Consider the following 21844-nt stretch of genomic DNA (forward strand, 5'->3'; position numbering starts at 1 on the left):
AAATATTTGAAACTTACACTTGATGCACCGATGCACCCTGTGTATGCATCGATGCATGCACGCTCCCAACCAGTTTTATTAATTATTTTCACACACTAACGGCTCTATTACCTCCATTAATGATCCCCAACGTTTAGAAGTGATCCAAGGAGTATTTAAACAAGCTTAGAAGCCATTGATCAAAAATAAGAATCAACAAGAAACAAGAATTGAGAGAGAATCAAAGAGAAAGAGTCAAACCTCAAGTTTGAGCATTTCAAGCCTATTTTTCATTCAATATTCATTTTTCTTTCAAGAACACTACTTGTACTCAATTGTATTCATTCTTGAGTGTTCTTTTCTTTGTTCTAGAATTGTGCAAACACATTTGCCTTGTGAGGTTTTTCTTGTAAGTTTGCAATTTTGTAATCTTCTCTTTGAGAAAAAGTGTTCTCAAGAATTGGGGTATATTCTTAAGGGTGTTGTAAGGTTATCTCTTTGGCCTCAAAAGAAAGAACAAATTAGTGAATTTGTTGGAAAATCCTTAGTGTGGGTAGCTAAGGTAGTGTATGTAGACTTTGTTTGAGAAAGTCGAACCACTGTAAATCACTGTGCAATTACTTTCAATTTTCTGCAAAAGCTTCCACCAAAATTTTATTTGCCAATTCACCCCCCTCTTGGTTATATTCGTCGATCGATTAACTCAACATTTTCCCCCTTTATTCTTTTATTTACTCTGTATACATTAAATGTGAAAGTACTATACATATATTGCACCAATGTTCTAATTGATCATGTATCTTTTATAATCATTATGGTGGCACTTTAAATATTATTAATACACCATTTTGTACTTTCATTTAGGTATCCTTTTATACCCATTATGTTATGTTTACGTTCTCCTTTATAACATTCCTTCATACGAGTTATGCATTATTGTACATTATATATATATATATATATATATATATATATATATATATATATATATATATATATATATATATATATATATATATATATCATCCCTTAATATCACTTATATATCATTCATATCACATTACATTATAATACATTTATTCTTTTACCCAAAAGTATTTAGCTTTTCACTAACTTGTATTTTTGACACTTTTCTTTCAAATACACAACTAGTTCATTATTCTTTTACTCAACAGTGTTTAACCTTTCATCTTCTACTCAACGGTATTTAACCGTTCATCTAACTGGCATAATTGAAACCTTTCTGTCAATTGCACAGTTAAGCCATTATTCTTTTATTTTAGAGCAGTCTTTACTATAATAATCATTCCTAGTATCAATTAACCCTTCCAATCATTATACATTCTATGATTTATACCCATAATGCCAGTGTAATAATACTAAAATTTTTCTATAATTTACATGGATTACTCATCCACTACAATTACGACAATTCACCTTATATATATATATATATATATATATATATATATATATATATATATATATATATATATATATATATATATATATATATATATATATATATATAGTATTTCATTAATAACATCCATTCATGTTTATTATGCACCATTATGCATTTCCAATTATAGCATTCTTTTAGGTTGATAATGCACCCATATGCATTTCAGTGTTGGCATCCTTTGATACCAATAATGCACCCATATGCATGTCAGCTATGGCATCCTTTCATGCCAATAATGCACCATTATGCATTATTCTTTTATGTTGATAATGCACCCATATGCATTTCACCTATGGCATCATTTCATGCCAATAATGCACCCATATTCATTATTCTTTTATGCTGATAATGCACCCATGTGCATTTCAGCTATGGCATCCTTTCATGCCAATAATGCACACACAGTGCATGTATGTCATTCATAAACATATTATGAATTCTGCATTTTGCACACTTAGTGCCGAAACGGTTATTCATCCACATAGGATGAATTCCATGAAATTCACACTTAGTGCCTATTTGGTAATCACCACATACATTTTTAAAATAGTCATACATATATGATTAGTATATCATATAATTATACAATTAAATGCACTCACCTGACTTTCCTCGTTAGGTATCCAAAACGTAAGGCTGATTACTCTGGTACTTTGCCTTTGCCCTTAGTTTTGCTTGTCTCGGGCGCTTGGTTTCGATCTATTCCATATTCATTAAGTACATATATGATATCAATTATTAGTATATTTTCTAACAATTATTCTTATACATAATTAAAAGTACTATTATTAACATTTCTACAACAATATCAACATAACTTAAAATTTCTGGTTCTTTAGTATCGATACTATATTATGGTACCGATACCCCCTCCAGTATCGATACCAATTTTAGATTTGATGTTACCTGGTATCTATACCCTTGCCATGGTATCGATACTACCATACTATGGTATCGATACCCCCTTCCGGTATCGATACCAAAATTAGGTTCGATGTTGCTTGGTATCGATACCCTTACCAGGGTATCGATATTACCTTGTCGGTATCGATACTAATTGAATCAGTATCGGTACTTCTCATCTAATTCATCTCATTTTTGCCTATAGTATCGGTACTATTCTATCAGTACCGATACCCCTACCCAGATTTTCCAGTTTTCAACCTGAGACATACCCAAATTTGGCCAATTTTCCTCATATTTACCCCTAACAATACTATGTAACTCTTCTCTACTTAACCATACTAATTTTCCTTCATTTAGGTACTTAAAACATCTCATATCCCTCAATAGCATTTGATTCCAAGAATCACACCAAAATTTCTAACTTGTTTTTACACTCATCCCAAGTTTCTAATCTTTCATTTACCTATTTGACAAGTCAATTTTACCAATAAACATCAATAAACACTCATATATCAACATATCATTTAAAAACTCATTTTCTTTAATCTCTATTATTTCCCTTATCTCATAGTTTTAATCCTATCTAATCCTTCCTTAATCTTCTATCATGCCCAAGGCTTCAATAAGTAACCAAAAATAAAAGGATAAACCATCAAATTAAAATCTCACATTTGCTATGGAGAAGAGCCTTTCCACGGGGAAGAAGAAGAAAAGAGAGATGACTTTTGGTAACCTCTTTTCCCCTTTCCCCCTTTCCCCCTTTTATTTTAATACCTTATTAAAATAAATTTTAAATTCATTTGCCCCTTAAAGGACCAAAATACCCTCTTAATTGATATGTTATACAAATTAGTCTAAACACTATTCCAAATCATTTTATCATCTTTTACTAATTATTCAAATAGATCCTCAAATTCTAAATCTTTTCAATAATGTCAATGACCTGATATTTGGAGTATTACATAGTGTCTTCGTTTGAGATGTTGAAAGTGTTGACTGCATCTAGGAAAGGAGTTACAACTTTGACAGTGCCATGTGGGTTGAACAACACATAGTCAACTTCTAGTTGTTTGAAAAAGATTACCATTCTCTGGAACCAACAATAAAATCTGCTTTTAAATTGTTAGTCATGAAAGTACATGTATCTTACAATTTAGAAGTAAATTTGTTCGGTGTAATCACAAAAATTGACAATTGCTCTCAAGATTACCGAAATACTCCCTAATTCATACATCCCAAAAAAAAGAAGTTCAATTGATTGTTCTTCTCGAATGATCGGAAAAGAACAAAATAAATTAGAAATTATTGAATACAAAAAATCCAAGGCTACAGATACATGTAAATGATTGAGGAAAAGAATAGGAATGATTTTGATGAGTGATTAGAAATAAATTACAACCAACTTTATGTATGTGTAAGGTAGGGGTAAAATCGTCTAGAGGAATAATAAAAAATTATAACAAAATCTCCTCCGATCTCATCAGAAATAATACGTTCAAAATTCAAGATTTAAAAAATATTTTGATTTACCACAATCACATTTTTAAAATATAAAAATTTTAAAAATATATTTTAAACATATTTATCTTGTACTTGTATAACACACCAAATCTTACAAAAAATACATTTACATTACTCATTTATACAATTAAACTTCTCACAAAATACTTTTAAAATAATATCAAATATTTAAGTTAACAAATAAATCTTTTGACGTTATTTTTCACAAAATACATCTTTTCACGTTATTTTTCTAACATTTTTTACTTTTTAGTATCATTTTGCTAGACTTCCTAACTTCTACTGTACAATAACAACATGCATGAAAGTGCGACCCGTGCGACCCGTCCTTCCTTTAAATTTAGCAAAGGAAACGTAGGGTACGATCGGAAAAATCTTACGTGCAACAGCCGTTGCACTTAATATACAGTTAAGAAAAGATGCTATCGATTTTGTTATTATTATTTTTCTAATAAAATCGATAAAAAATTACCGGAAACATTATTATTTCTACCGGTTTTGTTATTATTAGATGTTTTACTGGTTTTGTTAACATATCCGGTAAAGTACTACCGGTTTTGTTATTTTTTTCTACGGGTTTTGTTATTATTGGACACTTTACCGGAAATGTTAAAAAACATTAATGTTTTAAGTAGAAATAATAATGTTTTATGTAATTTTTTACTGGTTTTATTAAAAAATAATAACAAAACCGGTAACTTCTTTCCTTAGTCGTATATTAAGATTGTCGCACGGTAAAACTTCCTGATACGACCACGAGATGAGACACGTCAATGAGATGGAAAACATGAAGGTGTCAGTGCATAATGATAGTATCATATCTTACAGGAACGAACGTAAGACTAAACATAAACTTATAAATTTTTAAGAAATATAAACTTATAAAATTAAAAAAAGTGAAAATAAATTATCGATAAAAAAATATAAAATATTGAGAATTTAAAATTTTCAAGAATGATAATTGCCTTCCCCTATTCTTTTTAGTTCATCCCTGATGCCTTATAATACAATAATGTCCCCTTTTCAAACAATACTACAATTTTTTTTCTAAGTGTAGATCAAAATTTGAAGAATGTCTTAAGATCAGAATTAACTTATTATTTACATTAAGTATTATATCATCCGAATTAATTGAATTATTCATTAGAAAACCTAACCTACTAAATATCTGAATTTAGTAAATTAAAAAAATGAAAAATTATATAAGAAGTTTAAATCTCTGAATTTAAATCTATTATCAATAAAAATAAACCAAATAATATCCAAATTTAAGTCCATGACAATAAATAATATCCATATTTACTTCAAACCAGCTACATATAGTAAAGTAAAATATTTGAAGCCGAATATTATTCGCAACTGTAATATCTAAACTCGCGACAGAAGTCGATTACCCATCAACTATCTATTGATATCCCTATTTCTACCCACCAGTAAAAACCAACTTCAATAGGGTGCTTATCCTGAAAGTTGCTCGCGAGTTAGACACTAGGCAATGTTCAACTTGTGCTCGTTAAAGAATTTTGTTACTCGACTTGAATCGTTGTTCGTTAAAATTTTGCTTAACTCGTTATTAAAGAATTTACCGCTCATTAAGCTCATCAAAATCTTTAGATGGGATAATTAAGGTTTGATTTTTTTGGTGTAGTAAATTAATAATTTAATGTTTTTCATATTATTTATTAGAAAATTAATATATTAATAAATTAGTAATAATTATTAACTAATAACTTAACATCTATTTTATTATATATTAATTAATAATTGTTATTTAGACCTTTTTTAATACAATAATTTTTTAAGGTAACTATTAAAAAAATTAACGAACTTATCGAGTTGATTTGAACATTATTCGAGTCAACTCATTAAAATCTCAAATCGAATTCGAATTGAATCAATTCGAATCAAACATTGACCAAGTCGAATTCAAACAGCCCGTAAACTACTTAACTCATTAAACACCCTAAACTCCAACATCATATTAAAACTCATTCGGGAATCGTTGGCAGGGAACCTTAAAATGCATGAATATGCAACATTTGTCAAATTCATCTACACAGCAAAGGAAAATAAAAAAGTATTTAAAAGCATTTACGCTCATATAAGGAGGATCATTAATATCACGGAGTAAAAGCGGAATAAGAGCTGAAACGGTCAAAGTTTAGCCATCAAACCATCCCGAATAGACTTTGGTACCACATTTTCTTTGACATTTCTGTCTCTAGTTTCCATTTCACACGGATTAGGAGGGACATCCACGGCCAGAGAGCAGTTAAAGAATCCATGCGGCTGCACATCACCAAATTATCTAAAGCATGTGAGATTTCTATGGCAATTCTAATGAAGGACTGGAATCCGAAATCGAGTAGATGGTTACCATCAGCATGAACCCGATGCACTCCACCGGCATAACAGGCCAGTCTTCCAATCGAGGGACGTGTGTAACTCCAAATACATACCTGCAGGAATACAAGGACAATGCTTTCTAGATCATCACTTTCACAAGAATCATGCAGGAGTAAGGAAGAGTAGTTCAACCAACCAGAGAACTATATCAGTTTCCTCGAGAGGACGATCCTGCTTCACCCATGTAGCCAATACTTCGCCGGCACGTGGATTTTGATTAGGAAACTCTCCTCCAGGAAACATCTCATCAGGAGCATACCGAGTAACCCAAAGGTTATGCTTTAAGAAAGCAGCTCTTCTTAAAAACTTGGACTCAGAACCGGCTAAGGGTAGACAGTTCGAGCCAGGTACAAGTTTGTAACCAGTCAATTGACCACTCCTGTTCACCGTCCTTGTATTCCTCACCTGGAATATGTTAAAGCATATGTAATTATGCCAACTACAATCAAAAGTGAGCACAGATATATAAATCTCTTAATTACAAGACAAAATAATAGGATAGCCACTGTTAAATTGTGCCATTACAATATTACTATCCCAAAAAGGATGTCCATGCCTCACATCTTACATTTTAACTACATAATGTAAAACACAACTAAGAACCGTTTACCGACTAAAAATACTTATTCCAATACAAGTCAATCCAAGTCAATCAATTGGACACAAGATATCTTACTATTACTTTTATTTCTGGTAAAAAATTACTTTGCATATAAGCATATTGATCTACATGATGGAGATGTGTTCTTATTTACATATAATATTGTGTGTGTGTGTGTGTGTGTTACTAGGACTCGGGTGTAAAAGATGAGTATGAGTATGTGTCCAAACACTACTACAGTTAGATTTTTCGAAGTTAATCCTTGTATTTGAAGGATGCTTGCGGGTCATATCCCTATACCCATGTATTGGACACAAGTATTACTAGAAAAATGAGGAGTTGGAGCAACATAGTGTGTGTGAAAAAAAAAATATTAAAATGTCGATAAGCCTGAATCGACAAGTAGAAAACATTGCAGTACTTATATGTATCAATACCGAAAACAAAAATGGTACCTCCACCTGTAGGATAGTATTACTAACTATTTTGGTAGCAAGAGGGCAGAAATCATGTGATTACTAAAAAATAGTACGTGACAGAGAGAACTAGACACTTGTAAGAAAAGGGAAACAAAAATTAGTCACTACAATTTTCTGGAGAACATAAAATTTAAGTATTTCTATGCAGTAAAAGGCTAAAAGCACCTACATTCAAAATCAAAGGCAGAATTTCCTTTTTCTGATAATATGAAAAATCCAAGGCATAGAAGGAACAAAACAACTAGGCCCAGACGAGTAAAACAAACAACCAATTCAACACCAAAGATAAGTAATCCTTACAATCCAATGGCGAGCTGTTGAGGGATTACAATCACGCATTGCTTGGAGTTCTGTTTTAAGCAGGGTTTCTTCGGCATAGAATGCATTATTATGAATGTTATTTTCCCCATGTTCCTCAACTTTAGCATTGACCTCAACAACCTGGAAATATAGTAGAAATTATGTCATATGGTAGAGAAACGTTATAAGATGTAAGCAAATAATAATCCGAAAATTCAAAGTCACGTACCTGATTGAAAGCTTCCCCAGGTTTGCAGTCAATAGCCATGTCCATACGAGCCACAAAGAAGTGTTGATGAACTGGTGCATATAAACCTGGGGCAATCATTGTGCCATATTTTCGAGATTCTCCCGGCTGTAATGCTCCTAATCTGAGAATTCCTGTAAGCTTAACTTCAGCTTCAATCTTTCCATCCTGTAGTCACCAATGACAAAAGGTCAAGGAAATCGTTAAAAAGCATACAAAGTCATAACAACATAGAAGTTTGTAACACAGCTAAGATTCATTATGCAACTTCCTTAAATGTGCCTTGAGACTTCTCTAAATGTTTTCACAGTGTGCCTGTTTGTTATATAACAAATTCATATTTAAATTTAACTTTTCATCATTTGTTCATATGAATTTTATATTTCATGTATACCATATATTTCATTCAGTTTTAAAATGATATAGTAGCCATTTGCATCTCTGGCACCACAATTTAGCATGTCATGTCAGTAGACTTGCCTGATAAAAGTGCCAGAAAAATCCATACTCGTAGTTAGCAACAGTGCATATGAAAGACACTGTTAACCGCCTAGACCTTCGAACTTCTGCCAAACCTGTTCTCCAATCTTGATGCTTCCATAAAATCCCATGATCCTCTACATGCAAACAGACAGTTTTCAATCGTTTCAACACCTCCAGAGAAATTTGTTAAGTGAGCATCAAAGTATTTGATATAGCCGAGACAATCACATCCCTGTAACAGCAATATTGTTTTGAACAAATTTTAACTTCACTAGAAAAACAGCACTATATAAATTCCAAATTATATAATACAAAGAGTGGGCGGACTAATGATCAAACCTTCTTGAGAGAATGTGCATTTTTTCCAAGGCCATCTTCCCCAGCATCAAAAGCATTCTTTCCGTAATGTGGATCATTTGGATCTCCATATGGCACAACCATCTCGACAAAACTCAATCTATGAGCAACAGACCTTCGACCTCGACTACCATCAACATATGCAATAGAGTATATAACCAAGCCCTCCTTTGGGGTGAAACACGGAAATTCCACTATCAGCATTAGACAAAAAAGGAGAACATTCATGAGTTTCTGCATTTAGCAACAAATATAACCAATTTAAAAAAATGCAGACGTACCTTCTGCCACTCAACAAAACACCCATTAACATGAAAGCTTGGACCTTCTGGCTGAACAATCTGTAAGGGTTTCACATAACTTCGATCAGCACCACCTCTTGTTTCTCCAGTAGTATAATTCCTCAAAGGATCAGCTGGAGGTAAAGGAACAAACTTACGGTCTTCAAACTCAATCACCTTCATCTTTTGCATATCAACAAGTACTAAAATTCCCTCAACTGGGCGAGCATAGCCATTTTCCATGGGACAGTCACTTTCAGTTCTACAGAATATAAGTGGTTTAGCAAGTCTTCTGCTAGGAGAATCAGCATCGCTATAATAACCAACACACCTGTTGAAAATGGATTTAAACCCAAATGTACAAGTATAAGGGCATGACGCAAATCAAAAAACTTCCGCAAACATTTAATATGCAAACAAAATGCAGATATAACTAATCAGGGATCAACCATCACAAGGTCCATGTCCTCAATACCCCTCTTCTTCATTGCTACTTGGAATGGAGGAAAGTCTTTCACAACAGCTTCACATTCAGCATATTCCATAGCATCCTGAAAGGAATTCAAAACTGGGAAATAAATATGAAATGGTAACGCTTTTGGTAAGTTCCCCTTAACCTAATCTTCGCACTTGGAATGGGGGGAGGGGCCACAGATTATGTGTATGTACCTGACACAGGTATGTTCAATTTGTGGTGAAGTTTTTCTATATATTTGGAGGGTCAAAGATCCATGCACAGGTAAGCTGGATAAACGAGTCTAAGAGCATAACACTTAAAACTGAAATTAGCCTAGAATTCTAAAATCTAGCAATTGGAAAAATATAAAGCATAGATGTCCATGCAGGGAAATAGATTTACCATAGGAGGCTGAACATCTGGAACAACTTGAGATGATATTACTTTTCCTCTGTGATGCCCTCCTTGAGTTACTGCATGTACTTCTGATAACTCAACAATCCAAAGACTTGTCTCATTGGAATTTTTGTTATAGACAACCAATCTAGCTCGCCTGAGAGGGAGCTTGGTAGGGATCACTGGGCCCTTTTTGGTCCTGGGAAGTAATGAGGGTTGGAAAGGTGGGAAGAAATAAGCATCTGCCAAAGAAACAACATGCTTGTCTGGCTCCAAAAGAACAACTTCCACAAAGCGCATGCTATCTCTTACCTGAAAACCACCAAAAAAAAAAAAAAACTTTAGCTCGACATTTTATACAACATACAAACATAAAAATGTCTTCAGCACAATGATTTGGAAAAGATATAGCAGAGGACAAATAAAGGCATTATACAGAAATTAGCAACCTCAGGAGTGGCTCCAGCAGCCCTTACAGTAGCAATTGCTACAGAGATCTCAGCAGCCGATAAAGGGTCCAAAGGATGGCTGGTTTGAGGCCTTGTCAAGATTTGGATCCCTGCACAATCAACCAAGGAACCTTTTTGAACCCAATAGACAGAAAATCCTAGTCGACATCAGAGCACTAAATATACAAATACCAGCATAAGTCTCAAACACAAAATTATTAATTGATCGTTAAGTTAAATGAAATTAGTCAACAAGCAGCAGAGTAAATAAAAATAAAAGGTCAAAGTTAAGCATTAAGTAATTAATTGATCGTCCTTTCTCATACAAATCTTACACTTTCAATATTCTTTCAGGATAACAATAAAATATAGATAAATAAAATAAAGAAATACACATGCATTTGGTGCAAACTAGAACCATAGTCAAAATTTCTTTAAAAAATAATACATCCAAGTCTGAGATTTTAGTTCATGAAATTCGTGGATGATTATTCCCCGGGGAACATGCAGTAAACCAAGAATCTGAAAAAAAAACATGAATAGAGAAAGAAAACCGTAATAACATGTAAAACGGCCAGGATCTAAAATGAATATCATGTGAAAAGCCAACACAATAAGAGAGAGAGAGAGAGAGAGGGTTAGAGAGATGCCTTTGGTGGATGCAGTGGCGGAAGTATAAGGAAGAGGATCAACGGGGCGAATCGAGGACGTCATGGCAGCTTTGGTGGCTCGTCGATCTTCGCGGCGATCCGCAGAGACGACGGTCCAGTCGTGAAGCATATTGGAGGCGGAGGCGGGAAGAGGCGCGGCGGAAACAACAGAGCGGGGGATGCTGCAACATGAAGAAGGGGAAGCTGATGAAGAAGAAAGAAGCGTCGTCGTTTTCTTAGCTGAGGCCATTGTAAAGGGTTTGCAAGCTCTCCAAATCCACCGCAGTAAGTCTCAATACAATCTACTGACATACAGCAAAACTGACTGTGGACTCTGTATGTCTCACTCTTGTATCTATTTTTATATAAGAAAAAACAAGGAAATAAAGAGAAGGAAAATGAAGCAGATCAAAGATTGGTTAACAGTTGAGTGGTAATTGAAACGAAAAAGGGTCGCATTTTCATGGAAATGAAACCAGAAAGGGAAATAATGGAAAAGGAAAGCAATTAGCAATGGTGGAGATGGAGAAAAAAAGGAAGTTCCTTTATATACTCTACTACTCTTATTCCTCTCCTACAGGGAACCACGTGCATCCATCTCACTCCAATTTTGTTTTTTTTGCTTAGATCTGGATTTTTCTTTATCCTTTACTGTTTTTTTTTATATCTACTTCTATCTTATTTATAAATCGATTAACTTAGATCAGATATTATAGAGTCGAAGTCGACTGTCCTAATTCAGTTATCCTATTCGCAAATGACTATATTCAAAACTTTAATCTTGCTTAAAGTTTAATATTTTATCTTACTAAATTAATTGGTTGTTAATTTTTTAATATTCTTATTAATAATAACAATTTATTTTATTTTATTATAATATAATTATAAAAAATTATAATTATACAAAAAAAATATTATTTAAATAAGTTAGATATTTTTCTAAATTTTTTGAAAGATTAATAGTCTAATAAAAATATATATATAAATAAACATTATTTTTAACGGTGAAGTACGATATTATTAAATGTTTACTTACTGTAAGTGTATAATAATATCTAGCTCGAGGATTTAAAGCATAATAGATTAATAAAATAATATGATTTAAATTATAAAAGAAAAAATTATGTTATAAGAGTAAGAAAAATGTCTACAATTTCATGCGAAAAAATAATATAATTTAAATTATAAAAGAAAAAAGAAAAAAAAACTAATAATCAGCTAACTATTTAAAATTAATATTATCATCTACGATAAAATAATAAAATAAATTATAAAATAAATCTAACAGAGAGAGATAAAAAAAAAAGAAACTATTCTTTTGAAGATAAAAAGGAAATAATCTAGAATATAAAATGTATAGTATAATTCTATTTAGAGAATAAAATAAATAATAAAAATTGGAAATAATGTGGGTGAACTTTTATTTATTTTTTGAAAAACAAATGTAGGTGTTGAAATATTATTTTAGGATCTAAGTAATTGGTTATATTATATGTGGAATGTGGAATATCTATACGACCAATTTCATGAAATTTTTTTTTAAAAAAAATCGTCATATAAACTAGACGAAAATTATATGAAACTTGTGATGTTTACATAATGAATTTTAATTATATATTATATTTTATGAAACTAATTATTTTCGCACGATGAATCCCAAACATACTGTAACAAATGGTTTATAACACAAAAATTAATTTTTTAACACCTGCATTTCTTCAAAAAAAAATCGTCTGTATTATTTGACCAATGAAACCAAAGTAATCATTTTTCTTTAAAAAGGTAAGCTTTTATTTATTGTATTTGACACAATCGAAAGTATTTATATTGTATTTGAACTAGAATTATTTAAATTTAATAAAAGTAAACTATCACAAAATTAAATATTAATATATATATAATTTATTTTTATTTTTCTTAATTTTAAGAGAATGATATTTTTTTATAAAATTCTTTAGATAATGTGGTGAGAAAATATTGAATCATTTAGGGTGATGGAAGGATTATTCTATCAACTATGATATAATAAATAGAGTAGGAGGATGTAGACCAAATCATTTGACTATTTTTTGAAGATAGTCATATACATGACGTTTTTCGCATGGTACTTACATTAGCCTATACAGAACAACGAGAGACATACATCGTTAAATTTGGGGGGGGGGGGGGGAACATTGTGTCTTTCGTACGTCTTCCTGAATGTCATTTTTTTCATGCGCTTCCCCTGTACTACACAATCACCTTAGTTAATAAAATATTTTTTCTATAATTTTATCAGATTCTTTATAATTAAACTATTCATGATTTAAATTTTGAACAAAAATATTTTTTAATTAATTTAAGGTACTTACAAGTGGTAATATTTATTCTAAATATTCTTAATTATTTAACAATAAACGCTCAAATATCCTATAATTATTGGTGTTTGAACTTAGGACTGAGCAACGAAATCGAGAAAACCGAGAAAACCGACACGAACCAAGTAAAACGGTTCGGTTCAAGTTTACCTTTAAACGGTTCATTTTCAGGTTGATTTAAAGAATCAATTCTATTAATTCGGTTCAGTTCGAGTTTTCCATATGGAACCCACTTGTTCCATATTGAACCGAATAGACAATTTTTTTGAACTTATAGTTTCAAGTGAATTTTTCATTGAAAAACCGACAAACCAAACCGAACCAAAAAAATTAATTTCATATAATTCGAGTTTTTAACCATTCGATTTCGGTTTAAATTTTAAAAATCGTTTATTTCGATTCAATTCAATTTTTAATAAAAATCAAATCAAACCAAACCGAATACACCCCAATTTAAACTTAAAACTTTTAGGAATAACTAATCTTTTGGATAAAAATAAGATGAAAAATGAAAAATAAAAGAAAAAGAGAGAGATGGTGTGTTGGTAGGTATGGTTCCTGAGAAAAGAGGAGATGGCCCCACTTTGTTATATATATATATATATATATATATATATATATATATATATATAGGGGTGTTCGTGGTCGGTTTGGATCGGTTTATAGTTATAAATTCATCCAATCCGAAAGTATAAATTTTTACGGTTTGGATCGGTTTGGATGTTTCTAAAAAAATAATCCAATCCGATCTGATCTAATTAAGTGCGGTTTGATTCGGTTTGAATTTGTGCGGTTTTTAGATTCTAATTTTTCAAAATTCTGTGTTATTATTCCAGTAAGTGTTCGAGCTTCAAACGAAAGAAAAGATTGTTATTATTCCATTTTTTTTCTCTTATCACATGTATTGCAGACTAAGTAAACTACTGCTAGCAAAGTGCACTCGAAAATATATCCATTTTTCTTGAAAAAAAAGTGTCTGATTGGTCTAGCAGGGAGCTTACCCACTCTTCAGTTCTGATATTGAAACATATGCAATAGACATGCCATATCAAAAACAGCCCCTACATAGACATAAAATGCTGAAGTAAAATACTTTCAACACGGAAATAAATATGAACAGATACACCTAGAGGATTCAGAAACTAGAACAATTTTAAAAATCAAATGATAAAAACCTGCCATAGCACTTGGATAACACAAAAAAGCAATGTATCAATAATTGAAGGATATATATATTGCTGAAACAGATGTATTAGATAAAACATTAAAGGAATGTTTCATGTAATATAGCATTATCCTTTAGCATGATCCTGCCATTGGAAATAATATAGCATGTTTTATCAATGATCAAAAAAATAGTAGAACGAGATTTCTATGCTAACAAAGAAATTGCAGGTCAGAACGAGAATAATGCTTCCCAGAATTTAAACAATGACAACAACAGCACCGATGACAATGCAAGCCAGAATCATAACAATGAGGGTGTTCAGGGAAACACAAACAACCAGGAAACCACAAATCAAGATGAAACTAATACGGCTCATACCTACAATAATGAAAATGTAGGTCAGAATGAAAACAACAATGCTGCTCAAAGCAACACTCACAACAATGGGAATTCACCTGAGAATGACAAAAATAAATGTTTCAAAGACCTACAAGGACAACAATGCAAGTGACGATATTAGGACTTCGGCAGATACCAAGACTGGGGGAAATTATGGTGAGCATGTTGTAACACCCCCAACCCGTATCCGACCCGAATACGTGTCCGAAGTGTCACATTGACTTTTAAAACCTTGACTCTTCAGAAAAATCCCGGGAAATTTAAAACTTTATTTAAAACAAAATACAGACTTTATCAGAGTGCTCGTACTTAATGACTTATTACATGCCAACACTTTATACATAACCAAAAACATACTTTGTCAAATATTTCTGATCTGATCTTTTGGTAAGGAAAACTGACCTGTCTTGCTCCGCATCACTCCTTACTCTTCTCGAAACCTACGTGTGAAACAATCACACGCTAAGTCGAAGACTTAGTGAGGCATAACCACTTATAATGCACTTTAAAACCTATATTGATACATGCATGGTTTGTTCTATCATGTTACAGCAAGTTCATGCATTTTTCATATCGTATAAAATCATATCAGAATAATTGCAGTAAATACATGCATACACATAATTCATCATTAACAGTTTATCATATAATCACATACTATTTCAATCAAACACTATACACACACAACATCATATCATTTCTATAGCATTTATCATACCACTAACTTATATTTGTTCATATCTCTGGATTAGCCCATGTACATATGTGAGAACTATCGATATGTGAGTCTATAGAGGTTGTGCACTATGCTGTCACCACAGCTCGTATAAATGCACCGAAGTGCCCCGTAGAATTGCACCGAAGTGCCCGTAGAATTGCACCGTAGTGCCCGTAGAATGATGTCCATAAGGACCACGTAGAATTCCTTAAGAATCATATACATATACTATGGATCAAGTATGTGTCTTTCAAGACTTCACACAGGTTCCAAAGGATATACATATGTCCTAAAGAACCGAATAAACCCTCGACTCTTGGCATGCCAACTATACCCCTAGCTCTCATGACACATAACATGGGCGTTATCATTTCTTTCATTTCAAATATACACATAAACTTGTAATTCACTTTCACATATCACGTATCACATAGCTTCTTTTCATATGATCACATAGTCACGTAGTTCACTTACCCGTAGATCATTTCCATATAATTCACATGTCACATATGTCATGTTTTCATATAATTTCTATCATTTCTCACCCAATCACCTTTATTCCTATAAACATACTTATCATATCTTGTTCACATAAGATCATATATTTCATATAATATATCGAAACACCTAGAACACTTTCACGTAGCTTATAGTCATAAGTTTTGTCTCGTATCATATACTTGTTTTCACATATATATTTCCTATCAATTCTTATACCATCACATAATTCCTTTAACATACATAACATATCATGTAACATTATAATAGAAATACTTATAAGTCATATCACTTAAAGCACATATACTTATAGTCACATTGCTTATATCTTAATCGTATGCCTTCTCTTAAACATATATTCACATGTTCAGGTAATTCACCATTTCATCACATAATTGGGTATTCATATAACTCATTTCATTTCATTTCATATCTATCTATATATATATATCCTCAAGATTATCCTAATATAAATCATATAGCACTCTTATATTTCGTATTCATCTAGGGCAGACTTATAAACATATCTCACTTCTATTATTTCTATATATAATCTAATCTGTTACTTAATTCAATTTCTTATAGCTCTTATAATCTTCTCATATAACTTCACAAATTTCTATCATTCAACCCATGTGTTATAGTTTTATTTAAACCTATGAATCTTTCCCATCTAGCTTATCTTATACGTTCATCTTATCATTTATGTTCAAATCCCCTAGTTGGTGTACTATTTTCACTTCATCCTATAGATCAATATTATCCAGTTTATTTCACTTATCATATAAAAATATAATTATATTTTACTATGATCACATAGTTTATATCTCATACTTTGCTTTCTCATGTTCACCTATATCATGTCATATGGCTCATATCTTTCTCATGCAGTCACATAGTTCAGTTTCACATATGTATATATATATACCTTATATAGCACATACTTCTCATAACATTACATTCAAAAGCATGTCAACACATATATTCATGCATACATACAATTCATGTCATTCATATACGTATAATCATATATTCATGCATTCTAACATAGGAAATAGACTTGTCGCAAGTCTTGTTTCCATTTAGCACCATAAACTAACTAATATGCACTCACCTGGCCTCACTAGCCAATTCCAATCTCTTATCTTTCCCTTGATCGATCTTACTTGCTAAACGTTCCGGAATTGCTTTATGCGTAGAATCTACATAAATGTACATTTCGAGACCATCATTAGATACTTACACCTTGTAATTGGATACTATCAATTTAAACGAACTTATTAAATCCATATCCCCAATTTTCCTTTAGGGGGAATCGGTTCCCCCCCCATGGGGGTATCGGTTCCCCTATGACATACTGGAAATTCTTGTTCGTTTGAAGGGGTATCGGTTCCCCTTGAATGGGTACCGATTCCCCTTGCCCAGAAATCATATTTTCAACCCGAAAATTACTTCATTTCCTCTCAAACACTTCATATATCATCCCCTTTTCATCCTTAACTCTAGTACACATACTTAAACCAATCTATATTCATTTATTTCATCTTAAACCTCAAAATTCTATCTTCCATATAAGATTCAAAAATCATACCAAATTTCCAATGTGTTCTAATTCCAATTCTAACACTTCCTACCTCTTAATTTAATCCTTGACAAGTCAAATTCAACTTCACAATCTATTAACTCCTTCCATATCAAAAATTCACTTAAAAACTCATTTTTCTTAATTTCTCATAACTTGTTAATCTTTGAGGTTTAAGCCCCCTAAAGCTTTCCTTAATCTTTCTTAATATCCCAAGAATCAAAACAAGCTTTAAAACGAAAGAATTAACCAACTAAAGACTCACTTACCTTATACCAAGCTTCACGGTGGAGAGGAGGAAGAAGAAGACTGAAGAATGCTCTGGACTCTTCTTCATACGTGCTTATTACCCTTAAAAAAAATTATAAAAAATCTTTCTGGTCAAATGACCATAATACCCTTAATTTCCTTTAATAATTACCAAATAACCTTCAACATATATTCAAATAATCATTGAATTCTTTCATTCTTCTACTTTAGTCACCAAATTCTGAAACTTTACAATTTGGTCACTAACCCGGTATTGCGGATGTTACAAATCTCCCCTCCTTTTAAAAAAATTCGTCCTCGAATTTTTCACTAAACAACTTAGTAAGAACATATCTTCTAATGTTCTTATGTTACTTCTTTTACTTAATCCTTCTTTCTCTTAGTTCTTCAACTACCTTTTTCCTTTATACATCCTTATCATGTTACTTATCATATAACCAATAGCATCAGTTCTTATCACTCAAAATCCTTAATCAATCAAATTCTTTATCAATCTTTAATTACCTTATAACCATACCAAACTTGTATTTCGTCATCATTTGACCAAAATACAACTTTAAATCTTTTTCAATGTGTCTATATCAAAAATTGTCCTATGTACTTCCATAGTAATCGTATCTGATCCTTTAAATCAATCCCTTCCATTTCTTTATTCCTTATTCCTTATACATTAATCATATATTTCCTTTCATGTTCACATACTCTTGTCTTATTACTTATACTCATCTTTATGTACCAATCTTCATTGCATCCTCATTACTTTAATAACCCATTTCTTATACATAACTTCATTCTTTATCATTCTTATACTTGTATTTTTCTTCCTGAAGATTCCATGCAAACACTTATCTCAGTTTCTACATCATAGCTATCTGCTCAGAATATACAACCATATTCAAATTCACATCATAATCAATTAACTCAACTTTATCTTTTCCTTCAATCCTATTATTCTATCCCTTTTACTCTGACAGCTAGTCAATAATATATGTTCAATCTAGGGTACAAACCCTAATCAACCAAACACATACATCCTGTCAAATCGAAATTATCTTAAAAATTCACTTACTCAACTTATCAATTTCACCTCTATTCTCTTACATCCTGAAATTTCTTTTGCTCAAACTCAACATTCTGACTTCCTGTGTCTTATAATCTGATCATCGATATACACATTCTCAAACTCTTCTTATCAATCCTCAGCTTTATTTAAATATACCAATTCTTACTTCCTTTTCCTTTACTATACCACATTACTATGATCCAAATATGCAACTGTATCCAGATCCATTGCAGATCTGGTTATCATATCCAGACAATATCTTATAATCTTATAATTCCAGTACATTTTTATCGCATACTCTAGTTAGCCAACGCTAACTTTTCCGTCTTAACTGCAAATCCTTATCATATAAACGCTCTGGCTTATACACAATGTTATTCCTTCATTTCGAACTCATAAGCTCTGACATATACATCTTATACACTTGTCACTGATGCACTTATCCTTGAGTTCTTCTATACGTAATCATCACGTCATTAGATCTTTTTAACATTCTTATGGTGACACCCGTTCACCATATTCTATCTTATTCACATAATAGCAAAACTACTCTACATCGTTTTTCCGATTCCAAACGATGAAAATTTTCTATCATTATTCAGATATGATTTCAGCTTTCGGAAATCAACTTTTGATCTTACTAGGCATTTCCTGAGGTGTCCGCTCTTCATCCTGCCTGGCCAGGGCAAGTGAATAGCTATCACCATCAGGAATATCACCTTTCACTTACTTCGAAATTATCACGATCGGATTTCTACTGTGTTAAACTATTCTTATTTTATTAGCAAGACAACGTATTCCTTACACTATCAGATCAGAAATTTTTCAATCTATGTTGGCATGTACACCTTTTATGACCTTTTGGACTTCGGTTTAGGCCGAGAATCGGCTAAACCATAGCTCTGATACCATTAAATGTAACACCCCCAACCCGTATCCGACCCGAATACGAGTCCGAAGTGTCACATTGACTTTTAAAACCTTGACTCTTCAGAAAAATCCCGGGAAATTTAAAACTTTATTTAAAACAAAATACAGACTTTATCAGAGTGCTCGTACTTAATGACTTATTACATGCCAACACTTTATACATAACCAAAAACATACTTTGTCAAATATTTCTGATCTGATCTTTTGGTAAGGAAAACTGACATGTCTTGCTCCGCATCACTCCTTACTCTTCTCGAAACCTACGTGTGAAACAATCACACGCTAAGTCGAAGACTTAGTGAGGCATAACCACTTATAATGCACTTTAAAACCTATATTGATACATGCATGGTTTGTTCTATCATGTTACAGCAAGTTCATGCATTTTTCATATCGTATAAAATCATATCAGAATAATTGCAGTAAATACATGCATACACATAATTCATCATTAACAGTTTATCATATAATCACATACTATTTCAATCAAACACTATACACACACAACATCATATCATTTCTATAGCATTTATCATACCACTAACTTATATTTGTTCATATCTCTGGATTAGCCCATGTACATATGTGAGAACTATCGATATGTGAGTCTATAGAGGTTGTGCACTATGCTGTCACCACAGCTCGTATAAATGCACCGAAGTGCCCCGTAGAATTGCACCGAAGTGCCCGTAGAATTGCACCGTAGTGCCCGTAGAATGATGTCCATAAGGACCACGTAGAATTCCTTAAGAATCATATACATATACTACGGATCAAGTATGTGTCTTTCAAGACTTCACACAGGTTCCAAAGGATATACATATGTCCTAAAGAACCGAATAAACCCTCGACTCTTGGCATGCCAACTATACCCCTAGCTCTCATGACACATAACATGGGCGTTATCATTTCTTTCATTTCAAATATACACATAAACTTGTAATTCACTTTCACATATCACGTATCACATAGCTTCTTTTCATATGATCACATAGTCACGTAGTTCACTTACCCGTAGATCATTTCCATATAATTCACATGTCACATATGTCATGTTTTCATATAATTTCTATCATTTCTCACCCAATCACCTTTATTCCTATAAACATACTTATCATATCTTGTTCACATAAGATCATATATTTCATATAATATATCGAAACACCTAGAACACTTTCACGTAGCTTATAGTCATAAGTTTTGTCTCGTATCATATACTTGTTTTCACATATATATTTCCTATCAATTCTTATACCATCACATAATTCCTTTAACATACATAACATATCATGTAACATTATAATAGAAATACTTATAAGTCATATCACTTAAAGCACATATACTTATAGTCACATTGCTTATATCTTAATCGTATGCCTTCTCTTAAACATATATATTCACATGTTCAGGTAATTCACCATTTCATCACATAATTGGGTATTCATATAACTCATTTCATTTCATTTCATATCTATCTATATATATATATCCTCAAGATTATCCTAATATAAATCATATAGCACTCTTATATTTCGTATTCATCTAGGGCAGACTTATAAACATATCTCACTTCTATTATTTCTATATATAATCTAATCTGTTACTTAATTCAATTTCTTATAGCTCTTATAATCTTCTCATATAACTTCACAAATTTCTATCATTCAACCCATGTGTTATAGTTTTATTTAAACCTATGAATCTTTCCCATCTAGCTTATCTTATACGTTCATCTTATCATTTATGTTCAAATCCCTAGTTGGTGTACTATTTTCACTTCATCCTATAGATCAATATTATCCAGTTTATTTCACTTATCATATAAAAATATAATTATATTTACTATGATCACATAGTTTATATCTCATACTTTGCTTTCTCA

At 31.9% G+C, this 21844-nt stretch overlaps 1 pseudogene; it reads right to left on the reverse strand.

The window, feature by feature from the left end:
• Window positions 1-6379: 6379 nt before the first annotated feature.
• On the reverse strand, window positions 6380-11350 carry LOC120189885 (annotated as a pseudogene).
• Between the last annotated feature and the right edge of the window lie 10494 nt (window positions 11351-21844).

The sequence above is a fragment of the Hibiscus syriacus genome, unplaced genomic scaffold (assembly GCF_006381635.1).
Source record: "Hibiscus syriacus cultivar Baekdansim isolate YM2019G1 unplaced genomic scaffold, ASM638163v2 tig00116960_pilon, whole genome shotgun sequence".
Taxonomy (NCBI): Eukaryota; Viridiplantae; Streptophyta; class Magnoliopsida; order Malvales; family Malvaceae; genus Hibiscus; species Hibiscus syriacus.